Source organism: Rhineura floridana, chromosome 6 (genome assembly GCF_030035675.1).
Source record: "Rhineura floridana isolate rRhiFlo1 chromosome 6, rRhiFlo1.hap2, whole genome shotgun sequence".
Taxonomy (NCBI): Eukaryota; Metazoa; Chordata; class Lepidosauria; order Squamata; family Rhineuridae; genus Rhineura; species Rhineura floridana.
In genome coordinates, this window is record NC_084485.1 from 38,139,333 (window position 1) to 38,156,066 (window position 16,734).

The following is a 16,734-nucleotide window of genomic DNA, read 5'->3' on the forward strand; positions in this document are numbered from 1 at the left end:
TCATTCGCCTCAATTTTTACCCCAATTACCTCACCTGCCCAAATTCCATGGTAGCCAAAGCCGGACAACCATGACCTTTCCCATCAGGCCAATTGAATCAACCCAAGCAGTATGGAGTAAGCAAAACCAAAGGGATTCTGAAATCAGGATCCCCCCCCCAAAAAAATTCCTACTCAGCCCCAATTGGCGACCAGCAGAGCCCATACTGACAAGGGAGAGAGGGCGGGTGCCACAAGGCAAAAATGTGAGTTTTAAGGGAAGAGTGGTCTTATTTATACCCGCTAATCCCTTCACCTAATTGGTCCTAAGACCCCACCTGACCCATTCAAAAACCTTTGGGAACCTTCCCGAGCCTTCTGAAGAGTGGGGTGGTGGTGGCAGCAAACACGCCCCCGCACAAGGCGGGAACACCATTCTTTCCATATATATGTCATTTTAAAAGATCTCAAGAGGCACATTGAGAGTTTCAGCTATTTGCTATCAATAGAGGGGCTAGCATTATTTAATATCTAACCATAGATTTACAAAATATAGTGGGCTGGATTCATTGTTGATATAAACAGAGAGAACACCATTAGTAAAGGGGTTGCACACATTAATTTCAGCAGCATGCAAACCTCATGGCATCATCTATGTTTGAACACGAAACTAATCTGGTTACATTGATCTCAATTTCATGTTTATAAATAGACTGTGTAATGGTTTCATGGCTTGTGAAATAGAGCTATCTTCTATGTGAAATGGTCTGTAGGGCAAATTCTTTGCTGAATTATCCCTGTGCAAACTCCCAGTGGAGTCAAAGACAAGGTATATATATATATGAGTACTCTGTATTGGTATGAGATTATAAAATTATTTTAAATGTGAAAATTATTGTACTGGTTGCAGCTTAACTTTACTGTACAGGAATAAAGTTGGTGAACCCTGATGGCTAACAAGGGCAGTAGTTTTGCAGGGTTACAAATGTTTGCTGCTGCAGCAACTGAAACTGCCTTTCCTTTTTCACACATTACCTTGATGTATGCAATTCCATAGCTCAGGAACAATGGGAATGGACAAAGGAAAGAAATGAAATTATGTCACACTGCATTTTTAGGCATATATAGGACTGCAAACTTTTCATTTAAATTCAGAGGAGGGCAACAAGGATGGTCAGGGGACTGGAAACAAAGCCCTATGAAGAGAGACTGAAAGAACTGGGCATGTTTAGCCTTGAGGAGAGAAGACTGAGGGGACATGTGATAGCACCCTTCAAGTTCTTGAAAGGTTGTCACACAGAGGAAGGGCAGGATCTCTTCTTGATCATCCCAGAGTGCAAGACATGGAATAATGGGCTCAAGTTACAGGAAGCCAGTTTTCTACTGAACATCAGAAAAAACTTTCTGTTAGTGCTATACAACAATGGAACCAATTACCTAGGGAGGTGGTGAGCTCTCCAACACTGGAGGCATTCAAGAGACAGATGGACAGCCATCTGTCAGGTATGCTTTGATTTGGGTTCCTGCATTGAGCGGGGGGTTGGCCTTGATGGCCTTATAGGCCCCTTCCTATTCTACTATTCTATGATTCTACAAAATCATTCTGACACGTGAGTGATCTAGTAGCAGAGACCAGAATGTGTCAGGGAGTGGAGCCTATTTAACACCAATGTGGTTAAGGCAGTGGTTCTCAAACTTTTTTGGTTCGTGGAGCACTGTAAAACATAAAAATTTTCTGGCGCACTTCGTGTACAAAATTAAAAATATATTAATATATTTTAAACTATGAATAAAAATAACTTAAACTATAGAAAACTATTGCTTACCCTATACAAATGGGTTTCTTCTCATTTTTAAAATATACTTTCATAATATTTGAGGCACACCTAGCCACCTCTTAGGGCACACCAGTGTGCCTGGGTGCACTGTTTGAGAATTACTGGGTTAAGGAGTTGTATCTAAATGGTGTCTCTCTGGATTTGGTTCAGTTCTATTTGGTTTATTAAATTTATACACCACTTCCTACTACAAAATTTCCAAAGCAATTTACAACCAAACTAAAAACATCCAGAATTAAAATTACATAACAAAATGATGACAAGGTTGGCACCAGGTGGGCACCCTGGGGAGAGCAAAAACTGCTACATAGAAGGCCTTTTCTCTCATTGCCACCCTCCAGACCTTCCTTGGATATGGCATGCAGAGAAGGGATGATGATCAGATGATGATTTCAGGGTTTGGGCAGGTTCATATATTGTAGAGGGAATGAGAATGTTTCTCAAGAGATAAATAGCAGTTTCATAATCTCTTCTAAGTGAAGCAGTTTCATAATATCTTCCAGCTGAAGGAGCATCAAGCCAATACAGTCATAGGCATACTGATATAATGTACTTGGGTTGCATTCAGACAGCAGTTTATTTCATTTCCCCAACATTTCCTTGCCTGATAATTTCTGCATTTTATTTGATCTTTCATACAAGGTAAAAGCCATTTCTGGAAATCTAGTGGAATATAGCGGCGGTTTAGTGTTCATTTCCAAGTTAATTATGTCCAGAAAAAAATCTGTTTGCAACCCCACCCAGAAAATCATGGGAGTAAAGAAATGAAATTTGTGGCGGTATACCAGCATTCAGTTCTTTCTTGCCATTTTCATGGGGAAATCATGGGGACATAGAAGTGGGCATGCGCAGAAAGGATTGGGGAGCAGTGACATGTCCAATGACATTCATTGTTGCATCACTCTGATGGGTGAGAAATTTGATTCAGTTTGCATTTCAAACCAAGTCTATCAAATTTGCTGTTTCCGAAACAATTTGAGAAATGAAACACAGACATCCTTGGAAATTTGCACTTATTTGAATTTAGCAACGCAGTTCACTAGCCAAACTATGTTTACAAAAATGCATATGTTAGGGAAAGTGTACATAAAAATGAATAAAAATGAAATACAAAAATGCATTATATGACGAGAAACTGCTTGCAAAAATGTGTACATGAGTCAAAACTGCCTACAAAAATGTATTTATTAGGATAAATTCACCCTAAAATGTGGAGAATTTTCATGAGGATTTTTTAAATTGCAAATTGCTGCAAAATGTGGAGAACTGAATTTAAGACTGGAAAAATGAGAAACTGAGAGAAATGGAATCGACCGATTTTCCATTGCAACTCCACACCCATGGGTATGAATGAAATTTAGTACAACATGGCGGTATATTGATTAAAATGCCACAGTTCTATAATGCAACAGGACTGCAGCGTGAAAGGAATGTTAGAAATTGGGACAGAAGTGCTACCATTATAATGAATAAAACTAACATAATAAACCCCATGTCTGAATGCAGCTTTAATGATGGGCTATAGGGCACTGAACTCTCTGGGCCAATTGCTACCTTGAAAGCATCTTGAACAGCAGCCCATGTAAAGCATAGTCCTGCCACTGTGAATTATGAAGGTTATCAGAACTTATAAAAGGCATGGCACAGAAAAGTTTTGCCTCCGGTCTGTTTGCCTGCAGGCCTTGTTTCAGGGGAGTAGCCTGATTTCATTCAGGAAGATTTGAGAACAAAGCCTTCCATTTACACAAAGCTCCAGTGGAGCTGATCTGATCCAGAAACAACAGGGGGCCTCTGAGTTCTTAACCTGTGCTTCAGTATGGAAGACATGAGACACAGGCAGCTCTGGATTCTCATAAGAACATGTTGAGTTACTCCTCCAGTGCAGAAATAAAATCTCATGTATTCTTTTAATCTAAGACAAATTTGCAGCAAACTCCCATTCAATTTTTCATCCAGGTCCTGGGTTCACAGGAATACAAATGAAGTCTTGTGCAATAAGTCTGCAGTGGAGGAAAGACCAGCAATGGGCTCAGTCCAGTGCAGGTGCAGTGGCAGAACCAATCCAACAGGCCTGCCACCAATCTGCACTGCATTGAGCTCCCAGTGCCTTGTTCCTCCTCCTCTCCTTCACAGGAACTGGCAGCGATGCTTGACATTGGGAAGGCAAGTGAGCAACGCTGCCCTGCCTGTGCCACCCCACTAATCGCTACTGGTCTTTTGCCACAGTTCTTTTTAACCACAGAAATACATGTTGCCACTGTTGGCATTCTATAATACTGGAACAGTTACCGCAACTACCATTTCATGGACCAGCTTTTTTATATTACAGCAGGGCAAGCAGCTGCCAGGGTCCCAGCACCCCAGAACGGTGAACCACTGATGACTGCTCTGAGCCATCTTATTTGCTAGCTCAGTGCTCTGAGCAGCACTGGGTGGCTGGATTTAGCCATCATTTTAATTTCTCATAGTGCCCCTTACATAGTATCACTCTAGGACAGGATTTTGACGTGAAACTGCCTAAGTCAAGCTTCTCAAACCAATGTGCAAACAGAAACACAGTGATGATCAAAATTTACACTTCTCTGAATCTTGTGATGCAGTTCCACGGCCAAACAATATGTACATAAATACATATATTAGGGCAAAATGTGCATAAAAAGACATTTATCTGTGAAAATAAGAACACAAAACTGAATTATATTGGAAATTGCTTGCAAGAATGTGTGTATTAGTCAATCCTGCATAGAAAAATGTGTTTATTAGGAGAAATGCACACTAAAATGCTGTCAAATTTTCTTGAGTTTTTTTTAAAAAAATGTAAATTAATTTAAGATTGGACAAATGAGAAACTTAGTGAACCAAAATTGACAGATTCATCAATTCCTACATCATACTTTTTAGCCCCACTGGAAATGAGCGGGCTCCCTAAGCAACATTAAACATTCTACTGTCTTTGGGCACCTGAATTTCCATCAACACCAGATTCAAACTTTTCTGAAGGATGTAAATAACTTGGGTGCACCCAGTGTAGTCTTTTGAACATGTCAGGCATGGGGTGACCTTAGCAGGTGAACTGGGATAAGTCAGGATGTTCCAGGGAGCAGAGGCAATATTAATTTAAGACAAATACAGCACTGCAGGCGTAAAAGTGTGTGTGTGGGGGATTAAAGAATCCTTTGATATCATGATATAATGTTCCCTTGCTAGCATCAGGGAGTCCCCTTTCCCAATATTATTCTTTCTTGGCTTTATTTTAATCAAGCTCAAAGTGAAAACTTTTGCTGTCCTTCGTTCCCCTTTTTCCTCTTGCATTCCTGCTGTTCAGATGGAAATGATGGAGAGAGAGAGAGAGAGAGAGAGAGAGAGAGAGAGAGAGAGAGAGAGGCTGTTATATCAGTTTCATGCACAGGACAAAGCAGACAGGAATTATTTTTCTTGTTAGTCTTTTTGTACAAAGACAGACAGCCCTTTCAGCCCAAATACAATATTGTAATTGCTCATATTCAACTGACAGAGCTTCCCAGATGAGCTGTGCCGAGGCGTCATTTGCTAATCTGTCATGTTCCGTAGCACCCGGTACTGCGCTCTGTAAAAGTGTCTTCTTCTCTTTAAGTTATTTATATAGTTGGCTGAAAGTGCATTGCTTGTACAAACTAGAAACTATTAGATTAGACCAGCAGAGACAGCCGGAGGCAATCTTTTTAAAAAATGAACAGGATTCAAAGTGGGGTTGGAAAGCAAATATTATTTCACTGGAAGTCTATTAGAGGTAGCTCCCTGGATAACAAATAAGTGCTTTGTTAGCTTTTGGTGGGAGAAATGGACTGGCCAGATTGGCACCAGCTGGGTTTAATGGTAAACTGCTTGATGGAACATGATCACCCCTCTGATTGGTAGGATTCTTTTGAGCCAGGGTTGCTTCTCCTCCCCTCCTGAGGTTTACTTACCTAGAGTGCATGTCAGAACTTAGCAGCTGAGGATGAGTCAGTTTGTTTTAGAACTCCTCCATCGTAAACACACATGCTCTGAAAACATGAGGTAAATTCAGCCGATTGGAAAACAAACATTATCTGTAGTGGGGAGAGCTAAAAGGTTGTCCATATAAGACTGTCTTAATACGTGATGGGGGGCAGGAGAGAGAAAAGAAAAAGAAATGTGATCTGTGTGTTCCAGGGGAAGCCAGGAGGAACAAACATGGAGTGTTGTGATTGCATTTGGAAAATAGAGAAGAAAATGCCCCCAAGTGATGAGGCTGCCTTGTTGAATGAAACCCTCTGCCCCAATCAAATGATGGATGTTTAACCTGTTCTAGTGCCACAGAATGGTAAGCCAAAGGTATTATTTATACCCAATAAGTTCTGGGTTCTTCTCTCCAGTAGTTGCACCAATTATCAGTTGAGACTCTCGGAAAAGGTGCTGCAGAGAGCATCAGGAGGCAGTGCCTAAGAATGTTTAAGGCTGTGTACATACACCATACCTGTAAAGCACATTTACAGCACACAGTCATTCACTGACTCACACACTCTCTCTCACACACACATTCTAGGAACTGTAGTTTACCCCTCACAGAACTACAGTTCTAAGCACTGAGTACAGGATTTTTTTTGGGGGGGGGAGGGAGAATGTGCTTTAAATGTGCTTTAAATATATGGGGTGTAGGCATGGATGGATCGGTCAGTTTCAGTTCTCTCAGTTTCTCCTTGTTCCAGTCTTAAATTCAGTTCTCCACATTTCTGCAGCAATTTCCATTTTTTTTAAAAAAAATCCTCATGAAAATTCATCTGCGTTTTAGTGCAAATTTCTCTTAATAAATGGATTTTGTATGCAAATGTGTCTAATATACATATTTTGCAAAGAAATCTCCCCAAATATGCATTTTGTATGTTATTGACACTAATACATGGATTTTTATGTATATTTCATCCCAATATATGCATTTTTGGTCCACATTACTTCCTTGTAGAACTGCATTGCAAAATTCAGAGAAGTGTGGACTTCAAAGGAAGGCTGTATTTCAGTTTGCATAGTGGTTTGGAAAGTGCAAATTTAGTAGGCTCATCTTTAAAAGTGAACTTCTAACCTTACTTGACATCTGCAGCTATTCTTCAAGTGTCCATGGACCCCAATCAGGGCCAGTTCTATCATTGGGCAGGGTGTGTCTGCTGTCTCAGAGCAGATGCTGGGAAGGAGCATGGCAGTGTCAGCCATCCCAGCTCCTGAGCCCCCAGCCATTCCCCTCACCTACAGGAGAGCAGTGTATGGTATGCGGCCTGTTATATGCCTCCTAAACTAGCCTGTTGACCTCTGAGATAGTTGTGTAGGATGCTGTCCCATATGCTCAGAGGCACATTACCAAATTCTTCCAAGCTACACAAGTGGATTGGACTGTGAAAGACCAATCCAAACTGTATTTGCATTTTGACAAATTTGTAGGGCAGTACAATATCTCAGAGAGGAGGTTACGTCTCCTGCTCCCCTGGTGCATTCACTATGTTGTAGTTGTTATGTGCCTTCAAGTCGATTACGACTTATGGAGACCCTATGAATCAGTGACCTCCAAGAGCATCTGTCATGAACCACCCTGCTCAAATCTTGTAAGTTCAGGTCGGTGGATTACTTTATGGAATCAATCCATCTCTTGTTTGGCCTTCCTCTTTTTCTACTCCTTTCCATTTTTCCCATAATTATTGCCTTTTCTAGTGAATCATGTCTTCTCATTATGTGTCCAAAGTATGATAACCTCAGTTTCATCATTTTAGCTTCTAGTGACAGTTCTGGTTTAATTTGTTCTAACACCTAATTATTTGTCTTTTTCGCAGTCCATGGTATACGCAAAGCTCTCCTCCAGCACCACATTTCAAATGAGTTGATTTTTCTCTTATCCGCTTTTTCACTGTCCAGCTTTCACATCCGTACATAGAGATCGGGAATACCATGGTCTGAATGATCCTGACTTTAGTGTTCAGTGATACATCTTTGCATTTGAGGACCATTTCTAGTTCTCTCACAGCTGCCATCCTCAGTCCTAGCCTTCTTCTGATTTCTTGACTATGGTCTCCAGTTTAGTTAATGACTGTGCTGAGGTATTGATAATCCTTGACAAATTCAATGTCCTCATCAACTGTAAAGTTACATAAATCTTCTGTTGTCATTACTTTAGTCTTCTTGACTTTCAGCTGTAGTCCTGCTTTTGTGCTTTCCTCTTTAACTTTCATCAGCATTTGTTTTAAGTCATTACTGGTTTCTGCTAAGAGTATGGTATCATCTGCATATCTTAAATTATTGATATTTCTCCCTCCAATTTTCACACCTCCTTCATCTTGGTCCAATCCCACTTTCCATATGATATGTTCTGTGTACAGATTAAACAAATAGGGTGATAAAATACAACCCTGTCTCACACCCTTTCCGATGGGGAACCAATCGGTTTCTCCATATTCTGTCCTTACAGTAGCCTCTTGTCCAGAGTATAAGTTGCGCATCAGGACAATCAGATGCTGTGGCACCCCCATTTCTTTTAAAGCATTCCATAGTTTTTCATGATCTACACAGTCAAAGGCTTTGCTATAATCTATAAAGCACAGGGTGATTTTCTTCTGAAATTCCTTGCTCCGTTCCATTATCCAACGTATGTTTGCAATATGATCTCTGGTGCCTCTTCCCTTTCTAAATCCAGCTTGGATGTCTGGCATTTCTTGCTCTATATATGGTAAGAGCCTTTGTTGTAGAATCTTGAGCATTACTTTACTTGCATGGGATATTAAGGCAATAGTTCGGTAATTACTGCATTCCCTGGGATCCCCTTTCTTTGGAAGTGGGATATATATTGAACGCTTCCAGTCTGTGGGCCATTGTTTAGTTTTCCATATTTCTTGACAAATCTTTGTCAAAATTTGGACAGATTCAGTCTCAGTAGCTTGTAGCAACTCTATTGGTATGCCGTCTATTCCTGGTGATTTGTTTCTTCCAAGAATTTTAAGAGCAGCTTTCACCTCACATTCTAACATTTCTGGTTCTTCATCATATGGTTCCTCCGTGAATGAATCTGTCATCCTGGCATCTCTTTTATAGAGTTCTTCAGTGTATTGCTTCCATCTTCCTTTTATTTCATCTCGATCAGTCAGTGTGTTCCCCTGTTGATTATTCAACATCCCTACTCGTGGTTTAAATTTCCCTTTCATTTCTCTAATCTTTTGGAATAGGGCTCTTGTTCTTCCCATTTTGTTGTCCTTTTCTATTTCTATACAATAACTATTGTAACAGTTTTCTTTGTCCCTGCGTACTAGTGGTTGTATAGTTGCATTTAGGGTTCTGACCGTGTTTCTGTCTCCTTTTGCTTTTGCTTTCCTTCGCTCTTTAACCATTTTAAGAGTTTCCTCAGTCATCCATTGAGGTCTTTCTCTCTTTTTAACAAGAGGTATTGTCTTTTTGCATTCTTCCTTGATAATGTCCCTGACTTCAGTCCATAGTTCTTCTGGTTCTTTGTCAACTAAGTTTAAAGCCTCAAACCTGATCCTTATTTGATCTTTATATGCTTCTGGGATGTTATTTAAATTGTATTTTGGCATTATGAGTGCTTTGTTCTTCTTCTTTAGCTTTGCTCTGATTTTCGATACGATCAGTTCATGATCTGTACCACAGTCTGCTCCTGGTCTTGTTTTTGCAGAAAGTATGGAACTTCTCCATCTTCTGTTTCTAATTATATAATCAATTTGATTCCTATATTGACCATTTGGTGATGTCCACGTGTACAGTCGTCTTTTTGGTTGCTCAAAAAATGTGTTGGCAAGAAACAAATCATTGGCTTCACAGAATTCAATAAGTCTTTCCCCTGCTTCATTTCTGTCACCTAAGCCCCATTTCCCCACAATTCCTAGTTCTTCTCTGTTTCCTACTTTTGCATTCCAGTCCCCATGATTATCATCATATCTTGTTTTGGTGTGTGATCAATTTCCTCCTGTACTTCTGCGTAAAATCTCTCCAATTCTTCTTCCTCTGCGTTTGATGTTGGAGCATAGACTTGGATGATGGTTATGTTAGTAGGTTTCCCATTTAGTCTCATTGATATCACTCGCTCAGACCTAATTGCTTTTGCTACATCACTTCTCACTATTAAAGCAACCCCGTTTCTTCTTGATTTCTCATTTCCTGCATAAAATATTTTGTAGTTGCCTGATTGAAAATGTCCCATTCCAGTCCATTTTAATTCACTGATGCCAAGTATTGTAATGTTGATACGCTCCATTTCTTGCTTGACAATTTCTAACTTTCCCGGGTTCATGCTTCTCACATTCCATGTTCCTATTGTGTGTGTCGTACAACTCCGGACTCTCCTTTCGCATCTGTGCGCATCAGCCTCTGGGCTTTCTTTCAGCTTTGACCCAACTGCGTCATTAGTCACAGCGCTACTCGTACTTGTCCTTTGTTCTTCCCCAGTAGCTTGGTGAGTGCCTTCTGACCTGGGGTCTCATCTTCCAGCACTATCTCGTGTTGCATTTTGGATACTCTGTTCATAGGGTTTTCATGGTCAGAGATATTCCGAGGTGGTTTACCATCGCCTTCCTCTGAGTTTGGATGCATCTTAGTCTGGTGTCTCAGCTTTGACCATTCCTCCCTGGGTGCCCCTGCTAGGAGTCTAGCCTCTTCATCTAGACTCCTGATGGCATTCACTATAGCTGCCCAATTTCCATGCTTTTTAAAGTTTGATAGAAATATCTGTGGGCTATAGGTACATTCTTAAACCGCAAGGTTTTCTGCCTATTAGTGAATAAATGCTTAATTCAAACAAATCCCATAAAAGTTCTAAGGAAGTCTGCTGAATAGCTATGGTGGCTCACAATTTAGCTCCGTTTATGTTCAGCTCATACTGTCCCCTAGCTGCATGCAGACAGCATGTATCTGTTAAGATACAAAACAAACCTTGATATAATCCTGCTACTAGAACTGATATTAGTGTCAGCTCTTATTCAACCCCAAGAGGTGGCTGCATTAAGTGATCCTACTGGGCCAAATTCCATTGTGTAAACTTTAAGGCTATGGCACCGGGGATGAATATGGAGCACTCTTTGTAAAGCACCTTAGGGTACATTTCCTCTCAATGAAACATTCTATGTGAATGGAAAAGATAATTATTACAATCCATTATTAATAAGGAGTTGTCTGCTAGCTTGACATTCGGTGCTTGGGACTTACCATTAGGCAAACCTGGTGAAATTGATCAGAGAGAGCAGCACTTAGCTACATGGATGCAGCTTAGCTAGCTCCCTACAGTCTTCAAAGCACTGATGGGCAAGCTATGAAGTGTTTGCCGACTAAGGGCACAATTTTAGCTGAGAATCAGTGCTGTAAGATCTAAAACAAAAAATATCTTCCAGATGCTATTGATCTTCGACTTGTAGCCCACTCCTTCTCTTTTATCCATGCCCACTTGGCAATTTCTCCCAACTGTCCTTTCTTTCAAGAGTGTTTCTTCTCTTAATGAAGACATTATAGGAAAAAGCATATCTGAGCATGTGCATAGTCCTGGCTCATTCCCTCATAGATGAACAACTGCAGCCTCTACCCACACATAAAAAGCCCTAATGGATCAAACCAGAGGTCTATTCTGCTTCCTAATGAGATGCTTCTAGGAAGCTGATGAGCGAGATATAAACACAATAGCTCTTTTCTGCTATAGCTCCCCAGAAACTGGTATTGAGTAGCATACTGTCACTTAATATAGAACTTCCAAATACCCATCTTGGCTAAAAGCCATTGTGGTATAGTGGCTAGTGTGTTGGACTGGGATCAGGGTTCAAATCCCCACTCAGTGAGGAAGCTTACTGGCTTACCTTGGGCCAGTCACTGACTTTCATATCTCACAGGGTTGTTGTGAGGATTCAGTGAAGAGGGGAGAACCATCTTGACTTCTTGTAGGAAAGGTGAGATGATAATAATAATAATAATAATAATAATAATAATAATAATAATAATAATAATAATAATAATAATAATAGTTTCTTTATTATATTTATATCCCACCCTTCCTCCCAGTAGGAGCCCATAACAGCAACACTACTACTACTAACATCAACAACAGCAATAATAATAATAACAACAATAATAATAATCCATGAAGCTGTCTAATCTACCTTTTAATAGGTTTGTGCATGTCCCCTGTTCTCCTTTGGGGCCTGATTCAGCACTTTGGAGCAGCCCCGATCCAATCCTATCTGGATCAGGACCCCAAATAGAATCAGGGTCTTTGCATACTCTTTAATTAGGGTTGGAAAGGGTGAGAGACACATGCAGTTTTGCCTTTGTACCACTCCAGATCTCTCTGGGTGGAGCTATCCAGGGATGCATCATCCCGCTCCTGCCAAATTGACTCGATTTAGTTCAGGATCTGTCATTTGGCTGGAGCTGGTGCACAGTCCCACCTTTTAAAGGCATTTAAGCTAATGAATTCTTGTAGCAGAGAATTTCATAAATGGATTGTTCATTAATTTATTTATTATGCTGATATGCTATTGCTTTTAAACTGCCCTAAATCTACAAAGGTACTGGTAGTAGTGGCTAGTGAGGTGGTGTGGGTGGGGCACCATTGCTCTCCTGGCTTTTGAACATGGTGGGTCACTGAGGGGGAGGGGCAAGGTACAGGGACTTGTGTGCACTGCAGTGGTGGCCCATAGGTTCCTCATCCTTGCCCTACAGGGAGGGAATTCCACAGTTGTGGAGTCACCACAAAGAAGGCTCAATTCCTTCTTGAACTTCACCCAGCAAAAGGATACAAAGAAGAGCCTTCTCTGAAGATCCTCAGACATGCAGGTATAAGAAGTGGCACTCCTTTGGATATTTGGGTCCTGAGCCATGTAGGGCTTTAGAGGTACACACCAGCACCTTAACTGGGCTGGGAAGCAAATGGCCAGCCAATGTAGATTTTTAAGAATAGGTCCTATATGATTCCATTTCACTGTGCTAGTTACATTTTATACCAGTTGAAAATTTTGAGGGGTCTCCAAGGGCAGCCCCATATACAACACATTACAGTAAATGTGCATGGTATTCAGTGCTACTCCTATTTAGAGTAAACCCAATGAAGTTATTAGACATGGCTAGCCTAGGCTCATTAATTTCAGTGGTCGTACTCTAAGTAGGACTTAGTTGAACCCAACCCTATGGGTTGTGTGAAGAAGCCTTGAGCTTTTGGATTTCTCTCTTGGGAAATAAGGGCTCCCTTGTGAAGCATTCTGAGTACAACTTTTAAAGCTTACAGTTCATGGCAATACTCCTGTATCACAGCTACAATTATATGCTGCAGAAGGTCAGAATGTGTATTGAACAAGGCTGATTCAAATGTTTGACTGTGGACATTTTTGGTGTGAAGGGGAGCTCTGGGGAGGAAGAATGTTCCCCAAACCTCCCCCAATGCTTACCTGTTCTGACTCTGGATTAGCGTTTTCTTTTTCTTTTCCCCTTAGTGACATTATAACACAGTCAAATACCATGGAGCAAAGTGATAATTTAAATATTTCCAGGAAGAGAATATTGATTTGTGGGGGGAGGGGAGTTGGGGTGGTGCCAATACTTGATCAGAGCTGTAAAGAGGCCTCTTCTCTAGATGTGTTGGCACCTGGAAGGATGGGATTGCTGCACTGCTGGTGCCCAAATGGGACTGGGGGAATCCTCACTTGGGGGTGGGAGAACAGGTGCTGGGGAGGGATATATGTCAAGGGAGAGTCTGAGTGGCTGAATGTTCAGATGTCATGCAATATGTGAACATTTTTGCAACTTCTTGAGCCGTGCAGATCATCAGTGAAATGAGGAGCTCACTTCACAGGAGTGAAATTGTTTTTCAGATTTGTACATCTCCTATATGTCTGTATCAGCGTTCTGCTATGGTTGTTACTGTTGTTTTTTGTTATTGTTATTGTCTTTCTTGGAACAGTCTGGAGTGGCTTCTGATGTTATAAATAATATTAAATATTAGACAGGCGCCATCTTTGTTAGCTTTTCACCACCTACTGAAGACCTTCCTCTATCAACAAGCCTTTTAAATTGAGACTTTATCCCAGTCTGCCTCTTTTTGGAATTGCTTTTTAAGATGTTTTCAAGCCTTTTTTTAAAAAAAGATGTTATTAAAGCTTTTAAAAAATGTTTTGTTTTAATACATTTTTAAGAATGTTTTTGTTTTAATATATTTTAAAGTCTGTTTTATGATGGTTTAAAGTATTTTTAGTGCTTTTGTTTGTCGCCCTGGGCTCCCACTAGGAGGGAGGGTGGGATATAAATTGAATAAATAAATAAATAATAAATATAAGAAGGACTACCAACTGGATGTGCATGCATCTGAAAGGCAGCACATTACTTTGATGAGAACCTACAAAAATGGCCCCATGCTAGCTGCTTGGAGTGGCCTAGTACAAAACTGAAGTGTTTGCCTTCTCGCCTTGAGTGGGACTGTACATGCCATCCTGCCCTCAACATCTCTGCCTGCTCCACCATTGACTAGGCATAAGTTAGGGGTGGGGAAATTTGGCCCTCCAGATGGTGCTGAACTACACTCCCATCAGCCCCAGCAAGCTTGGCCAATGGCCAGGAATGATGAGAGCTGCAGTTCAACAACATCTGGAAGACCAAAGGTTCCTACACTGGGGTAGATGAACCTGTCAGTTTCAGAGTCTCATTTTTCCAATCTGTTTGCCACATTTCTGAATTACTCTATTTTTAAAAAAGTCCACACAAAAACCCATATCAACATTTTATTGGCTATTTCTTCTTCTAATCTAATTGTAATATTCACATCATTGCCTAATGTATACATTTTTGCAAGCAATTTCCCTCATAGAATGCATTGTGTGATTTTTCCACTAATTTATGTATTTTTATGCACACTTCCCCCTAATATACACATTTTTGTACAAAATGTTTAGCTGGAAAATTGTATTGCAAAATTCAAAGAAGTGCAAATTTTGAAGAATAGCTGCATTTTGGTTCAGGCATTATTTTGGAAAGTGGAAGGCTCACATTAAATGTGAACTAAATCAGATTTCTCCCCCTGACCTTTGTGCATTATGTGGGAAAGGTATGAGAAAGGAATTGTGCTGGATTTGGTTTAGAATCCTCTCTTCAATCAGGAACCACAATCAGGTAGGCTTCCAGTCACATGGAGGATTGTTTGTAAGAGCATGCAGGGAGATCCCACCTACAGACCTTCTTGCTCAACACAGAAAAGTCTGAGGCTACAGTTGATGGTGGTATGAACATTGGGGTGGGGCTCGTGCACATAGCTCTATTCCTCCCTCCATGCATTCCTGATGAATGCCTGAACAGGGCTTATCCATCACCCCATTCTACATATGCAGATCTGGGATGGGGAACCTGTGGCCCTCCAGATGTCATTGGACTCCAACTCCCATCAGCCCCAGCCAGCATAGCCGATTATCAGGGATGACAGAAGCTGTAGTCCAGCAACATAGGTTCCTCATTGCTGATGGATATGAATGATTCCTAAACCTGGTCTGCACATACAGCAGAATGAGATACACTGAATGCATCCCTATCTAAAAGAACAGAATAGAAAATCTCCCTGCCATTTAAAAGTTAGCACATTTTGCTTCCTGCCATACTAGTTTACTACATTGAGGATGTTTCTTGGTTGTATTATTATTAGCAGTAGCAGTAGCAGTAGCAGTAGCAGTAGCAGTAGCAGTAGCAGTAGCAGTAGCAGTAGCAGTAGTCATCTTTTACCAGTAGGTCCCAACAATATAAAATACATTTTATGCATTAAAAAAGTCTGATTCCATGCCTCTCTTCAGCCTCATCTTCATCTCATTCTACTGCATGACCAGCCCTAGTCCACAGTCTATGATAAAGAGATGGTAGGGCCAGTCCAGTGAGGAATCCACTCCATGATTTAGCAGTGGCTAATATGTTTCCAGTCCTATTACGAAACTGATTGTATGCATATCACATTTCCAAGTCAATTATGAAACTGAGAGGGTCCCAGAGATGCACCTGGTGTCTTGCTTACACCCAAAGGAGGAAGAGCCAATGATCCCTCCCAACTTGATTCGCTTGCAAAGCACTATAGCTCCACCTTTACCGTCTGCAGGAAAACTCAAAAGTTTGAGCTGTCCTGTTCCTTCCCACTCACACAGTTCAACTCTAACATCACTTCTCCTTAGTAATGATGGGTTTACCTTCTCTGTAGGTTGGAAAGAAGCAGCAATTCAGCTGTTCCCTTTGATCTTCCCTGTTCCCTTCCCTCCTCCGGCAGGGCCACATTTCCCTAAGGGAAAAAGAGATGAGGGAGGAGGAGGCATGTCACCCGCTCTCCCTCGCCATGAGCCCGACGCGTCTTTTTATCTGCAGGGGAGGTTTCGCTCCATTTAGAAGGATTAAGACTTCTCAGGTCTGACTTGAATCCTTTGCCTGTGATTTTAAAATAATAATAATAATAAAACACTTTAGGAGCTCAGCCCTCCTGGCTGAACACGTGCTAACAGGCTCCTTAAAACGAACAGTGTGTTAAAGGGAACCTGAATGACAAGTGGAATCAGTCTCTCTCTTTCATTAGATGCCAGCAGAGTTTCGTTCCTTATAAATGCTAGACAAACTTTGCCAAGCACAGAATAATTCTTGACAGACTGTTGCCTTGTTTACCATTGGCATCACGGGGCTGGCCATACAAAAGGAAAACAACAACAGACAGAACAAAGGCATCAAGAAAGCAGACCAGTTTGTACTTGGCCATTGGCAGTATGAAATTGCCTTAAGCTTTCTCGTGGAGTGCTAAGCCTTAGCTGTTTTGGCCCCTTGGAAGCCATAGCCTCCTCACAGATGTTTGCTCTATGTTCAGTGGCGGCTGGTGGCTCCATGTCCATGGGGTAGTGGACTCCGCTCTGGGTTTTAGACTGAACTTTTGGGGAAAATTAATC